The sequence below is a fragment of the Amia ocellicauda genome, chromosome 6 (genome assembly GCF_036373705.1).
Source record: "Amia ocellicauda isolate fAmiCal2 chromosome 6, fAmiCal2.hap1, whole genome shotgun sequence".
NCBI lineage: Eukaryota > Metazoa > Chordata > Actinopteri > Amiiformes > Amiidae > Amia > Amia ocellicauda.
This window is the reverse complement of record NC_089855.1, coordinates 43,368,631-43,374,422: the sequence shown is the minus strand read 5'-3', so window position 1 is coordinate 43,374,422 and position 5,792 is coordinate 43,368,631. Positions and strand designations below refer to the sequence as shown.

The 5,792-nt window shown below is 40.6% G+C and overlaps 1 non-coding gene across 1 annotated transcript; it reads right to left on the bottom strand.

Moving 5' to 3' along the window:
* Positions 1-541: 541 nt before the first annotated feature.
* LOC136752062 (U5 spliceosomal RNA) lies at positions 542-656 on the bottom strand. Its single transcript, XR_010817233.1, has one exon. It is a non-coding gene; the product is annotated as a U5 spliceosomal RNA (small nuclear RNA).
* Between the last annotated feature and the right edge of the window lie 5,136 nt (positions 657-5,792).

Genomic DNA, 5,792 nt, shown 5'->3' with positions numbered 1-5,792 from the left:
CTTGAATATTTTATAGGTAGCACGTGTGTAGTGGTTTTTATTGAGCGTTTTTTGAATAGGCTGTGTTTTTTTCATGTTTTTTAGGTTTTTCTAGTTTGTTTTAAATGTTTTGTTAGTATTTGTTTAGTAAAATAAAGGTGTTAATATTCAAAAAATATCTCTCTCTCTCTCTCTGTCTCTCTCTCTCACACACACACACAAACACACACACACACACACACTCTCTATCTCTCTCTCTCTCACACACACACACACACACACATACACAGCCAGCAAGACTCACCAAGCCAGCCAGCTCTGCCATGACATCACGAACCTCACTCTGAGCTGACTGTTATGACATCACAGAGCACGTGCATTCCGTTGCTTGCCATCTGTCAACCACTCAGTCACTGCCAGCCAGACTGCCTGGCTGGCTGGATGGGGGGGCTGTTTGCTGCTGCTGCGTACCTTAGCAAGCTTATTTGCTTGACCGGTCTTCCTCCTCCTCTACCCACATGCCCACCTATGCCAGATCTGCTGTTCACCTGGATCACAGCTCCGCCCCAACAAGGCAGAGCCTCCCAAGAATGGTACAAACTCATCCACGTTCTCCTCCATGGAAAGCTTTAGCAAGAGGCAAAAGAGTTATAAGTAATGAAGAGGAACCCGAGTCCAAGACGCTTCCGACCAGCCATACATATTTGTGTGTATTAAAGATCACATTTTATTACATTTTGTTTTTCTGTACTTTATTACATCTTATTGTGATTTATAATAAAATTGTGTATTTTCCATATGTATGTATGTATGTTTGTATGTATGCATGTATGTATGTATGTATGTTTGCATGTCCAATTGCTTTGACAATACAAATGCACTGAATTGAGAGAGAGAGAGAGACAGAGAGAGAGAGAGAGAGAGAGAGAGAGAGAGAGAGAGAGAGAGAGAATGATAGAGAGGGAGAGAGAGAGAGAGAGAGAGAGAGAGAGAGAGAATGATAGAGAGGGAGAGAGAGAGAGAGAGAGAGAGAGAGAGAGAGAGAGAGAGAAGTGCTAGGGCACATCTGTAATATAAACTAGGGAACATTCGTCACATGCTTAGGGAACATTCATAACATACAAGGAACATTTGTAAAACGAATTAAGGAGCGTTGGTGACATACTAAAAGGACATATACTGGTAAGATGTTGGGCACATTTGAAACAACAAAAATGGCATTTGGTTATTTATTAGGGACATTTATGCTAGTCTGAGCAAATATCTATGCATATTCCAATGTTTGCTACAGGACTTACAGATTGAGTGAAGGGGTCAATATGTTCAGAACTAACCACTGCTTCCTCAATTTTGTATTAAACATAATTAATAAGAAATGTGGGCTCTACATTGGTCTGGAAAAATGGAGCAGTGGTCCCTAAGACAATTCTTTCAGTTCTTTGACACAATTCCTTAAACCCATTTTCTGTAAAATATGTTATCAACTTGCATTAATATATCATCCAAACTACAATCATACTAATAATGAAAATGTTCATATTATTATATTCTAAGGGTTCTAGTCTATTGTGTATTGTATTTATTATCAGGCCCTTCTCTTATGTTTTAGAGTTATTATTATTATTCCGTACAGTACAGGGATTAAATTAAGTATTTTAACCACAAAGTATTGGCTACAGTTATGATGCCTACTTCAGTGTTCATATGCATACAGTTTCTGAGGTCTGGACCACTGCACAGTAGTCCCTGGAGTTGTAGTCCAGAGCACTGCAAAATTCGTGCTGAAGTGATCTGGATCACCACGCAATGGCCCAAGGACCACTGCAAACTTGGATTTCAATGTTTTTGTGTAATCCATGTTGCAATAGCACCTACCATGTTCCTTTGTGGTGAGCTGGTTAATTCTGTTCTTTAACATTAAAGAGAAAAATTAACATGAATAAACTTACTGTTGAAGATTATTATTTTATTATTTTTATTTCTTGGCAGACGCCCTTATCCAGGGCGACTTACAACATAAGTGCAAAAATACAGAGAAGTACAAGGCATCAATCATTACAAATTCAACTTAGTTAAAAAATATCGCAATTCAAAATACATTTTAAAAATTCCAATTACAATTTACACAAGTACAGTAAAAGACTTCCTACATCCTGGACGGTGAAAGCTAAGTGCTGTCAAGATGTAGGGTTACAGACTAGGGCTACAGGAAAGGGAGCAAGGAGGAAAACATTCAAGAACGAGAGGAGCATAATAAGCTGAAGTGCTATCTAGCAGAGATAGAGGACTAATATTACAAGTGCGGTCGGAAGAGATGCGTCTTGAGTAAGCGCCGGAATGAGGTCAAGGACTCTGCTGTTTTGACTTTGGTGGGCAGGTCATTCCACCACCGAAGTCAAAACAGCAGAGTCCTTGACCTCATTCCGGCACTTGTGTAACCCTTGTGTCAGATGTAACCCTTACCCAGTGGTTAACCCTAACTCTATGTTACAAATGTTCCCTAAAAGCTTGTTTTGCAAGATCAATAAAGAACCCTTAAGGAATTTTAAACTTTTAAAGATACACATAGGTAATACCAATGTGCTTTAACAATGGCGAAAATAATAATGCGTTTATTTTTAATAGTGAAGATATTGTATAGATGTATATCTTTCATATACACAAATAGAAAAAAAACGGTTTCCAAACCGAATATAGAACTGAAACTTTCAGACAGTCCATGAAAAATGGAATGTAAACATTTACACTTCTTAACAATTCTATATATCAATTATATTCATAACCCTAACCCTATCACTAACCCTAACTTTAAGTTACAAATGTTCCCTAAACACTTATTTTGCAGGATCAATAAAAAACTGTCAGGATTTTTTAAACTTTTACTGACACACATAGTTAATAGCAATGTGTTATAACTTTTCCAAAAATAATAATCCGTATATCTTTAATTGTTTTGACATTATTAAGATATAATGCATCTATCACATAGGGAACATTTGTTACATGATAGGAAAAACATTCAAATTATGTAATTTTGAATATATTTAATATTACAGCATACAATTTGTCAGGCTTCATAATAATGGAATTTATGACATACTCTGTAAAAATCAAGCAAATATCATTTGTTGTTCATGAGAAAAAATATATATAATCAAAGCTATCAGACTTTAGCACGTGGTGAATTAACACACATACGATTATACAGCATTTGTTGCAGCTTCGCAACACCTAATTTTAAATGTTGTTGGTGAATTAGATAATTAGTGACTACCCTCTATTTGCATTTGATCCCCTGTATTATTGCTAAAATAAAGTTTTACTGACATTTTATTGACCCTACCACTGCATAGGACACATCTGTAACATGAACGCTACTGAATGGCACATACATTGAAAACTACGGAGAATTGAGACTTATCCATTTAACACTTCATAAATCATCTTAAAACGTTTCCAACCAAGGCAAAACCCACTTGAAATACGTTCATTCACATTTTTGGTAAACAAAAAGAGAGATTGTTACATATGTTCCCTATGATGCATCTACAGAGCGAGAGACAGAGACAGAGACAGAGAGAGAGAGAGATACTTTTTTTAACTTTAAAATGTACTTTATTACAAAAGTGCATCATTCAACACACAAAATCTACAAAAAGCATTAAATAATAAAAACAATGCAGCCTCGAAAAAATGCAGTTGTTAAACAACTATCCAATTACCATAAAAACAGAACAGACATCACTCTTTATATATTTAAAAACAAACCCTCATTCCCAACCAGGCAGAGAACCCTATCAAGGCACCATACCTTCTCAAACTGATCCACACTACACATTGTTTTGTGGTATTCATAATCGACAGTGATTTGTACAGCTACACTAATTTTAAAAACAGTCAAAACCTCACAAAAGACATGGCCACTCAATTTCCGTTTCCTACTCTTTTTGCCCTATCAAAAAATTGGTTAACTTGACCTTGACTTTCAGTTGAACAATAGCACTTATACCGAACACAAACACCCTTGGAGAGAAACACAATGAGAGTTGAAAAAATAACTTTCAACCATAGAAATTAAGGTTGTAATCTATTACAGTCTAAATAACGGTGAGCAACAGTTTTCGTTTGACCACAAAACACACAGGCATCAGTCACATCATGATCAATAATGGACAGAAAGGAATTCACTGCTAAGTGCCAGTGTAAATCCCCAGCTCTCTTATTCAGGGGGGCTGTATACAGGGTTCCCCAAGCTGGGCAAACTGCACTCTCAAATAGCAGCTTCCCTCTCCAGGGTGAATCAGGGACATCTTTTAACTGTGCAAAATGAGTCGTTTTCAATACAAATTGATACAGCGTCTTATTATTGGCACTAGAGAAAACAACATCGGAGACTTCCTTCATCTGTAAAATCAGATCTGGCCTATCCTGCCTGAGCCACATGGAAGGGGAAAGCTTCAGCTCAATGAAAAGCCTCTGTCTATCGGATTCATTGCTGCCCATCCAAACCTCCCCCTGTACATCCAGCCCCTACTCCTGCAGGGCCACACTCTACTGAGACAGCAACACCCCTACCACTCGCACTGAGTGCACCTGCAGCCTTCCTGCCAAGGCCTCCACACTCATCCAGCCACCCCCCCTCCCCATCACAACCTGCCCCAGCCTGGTCACACCTGCCTTAACCAGCCTGCTGTGCAAGCCCTGAGACTCCAACACAGGGAGCCGCAGTGCAGGGTTACACAGCAACGGCTCTCTCAAAAGCCAATAAGCCCCCAACCTCTCCATGTCTCTTCGCACCCGCACTAGCCACCACGCTTTCAAAACACTACGGTAAAAAAGTGGAACCCCTCTGAGATCCAACTGAGACATGTCTGTCACAAACAACTGCCTGTCCAGCTACAGCCTCTGAGAACAGCAGCTTTCGAACTGTCTGTAACCTGAACACTGCCACCCTGCTGGTCAGGTCTAAAAGTCCCTGCCCACCTTCTGCTACTGACAGAAAAACCACACTCTGCCTGATCCAGTGCAGCCCGTCCCAAAAGAAATGGAGCAGGATCCTCTGGAGTCTGGTGAGCACACCTGCTGGCGGCTCCACACACTAGCCTGTGCCACAGCATTGAAGCCACCAGATTATTAATGACCAGCACCCTCCCTCTGTATGAGAGCTGGGGGAGCAGCCATCGCCAGCGCCCCAACCTCTCCTGTACCTGCTCCTCTATCCTCTCCCAGTTCCTCTGCTTTGCTTTCTCTCCCCCCAGGAACACCCCCAGACACTTTAACTCCCCACAACTCCACTGCAGCCCAGCTTGCAAACCCAGGGGCTTCCGCCCCCCAACTCCCAGAGCAGCACCGCACTGCTCTTCATCCAATTAACTCTTGCTGATGACACCTGCCCATATCTCTCTAGGCTCTCTTCCAATAGCACAACGTCCAAGTCCCCCACTACACACACACACATCGTCTGCATATGCACACAACCGAACACACACCACACTGCAGGACGGGATGCTCAGACCAGTCAACACAGTCCTCAGCGTGTGCAAGAGAGGCTCTATGGACACGGAATACAGCATTCCCGATAGCAAGCAGCCTTGTCTAATCCCTCTCTGCACTGGAAATGGGGTACTCAACCCGCCATTGATTTTTAACACACTAAAAACATTATTATACAAACATTTAATAAGTGCCAAGAAATTAGGGCCCAAACCAAAAGCTTCCAAGTTATGGAAAAAATACTTATGATCCACACGATCAAATGCTTTTTCTTGATCCAAGGAGATCAAACCTGCTTGAAAGCCAAACAACCTGGATGC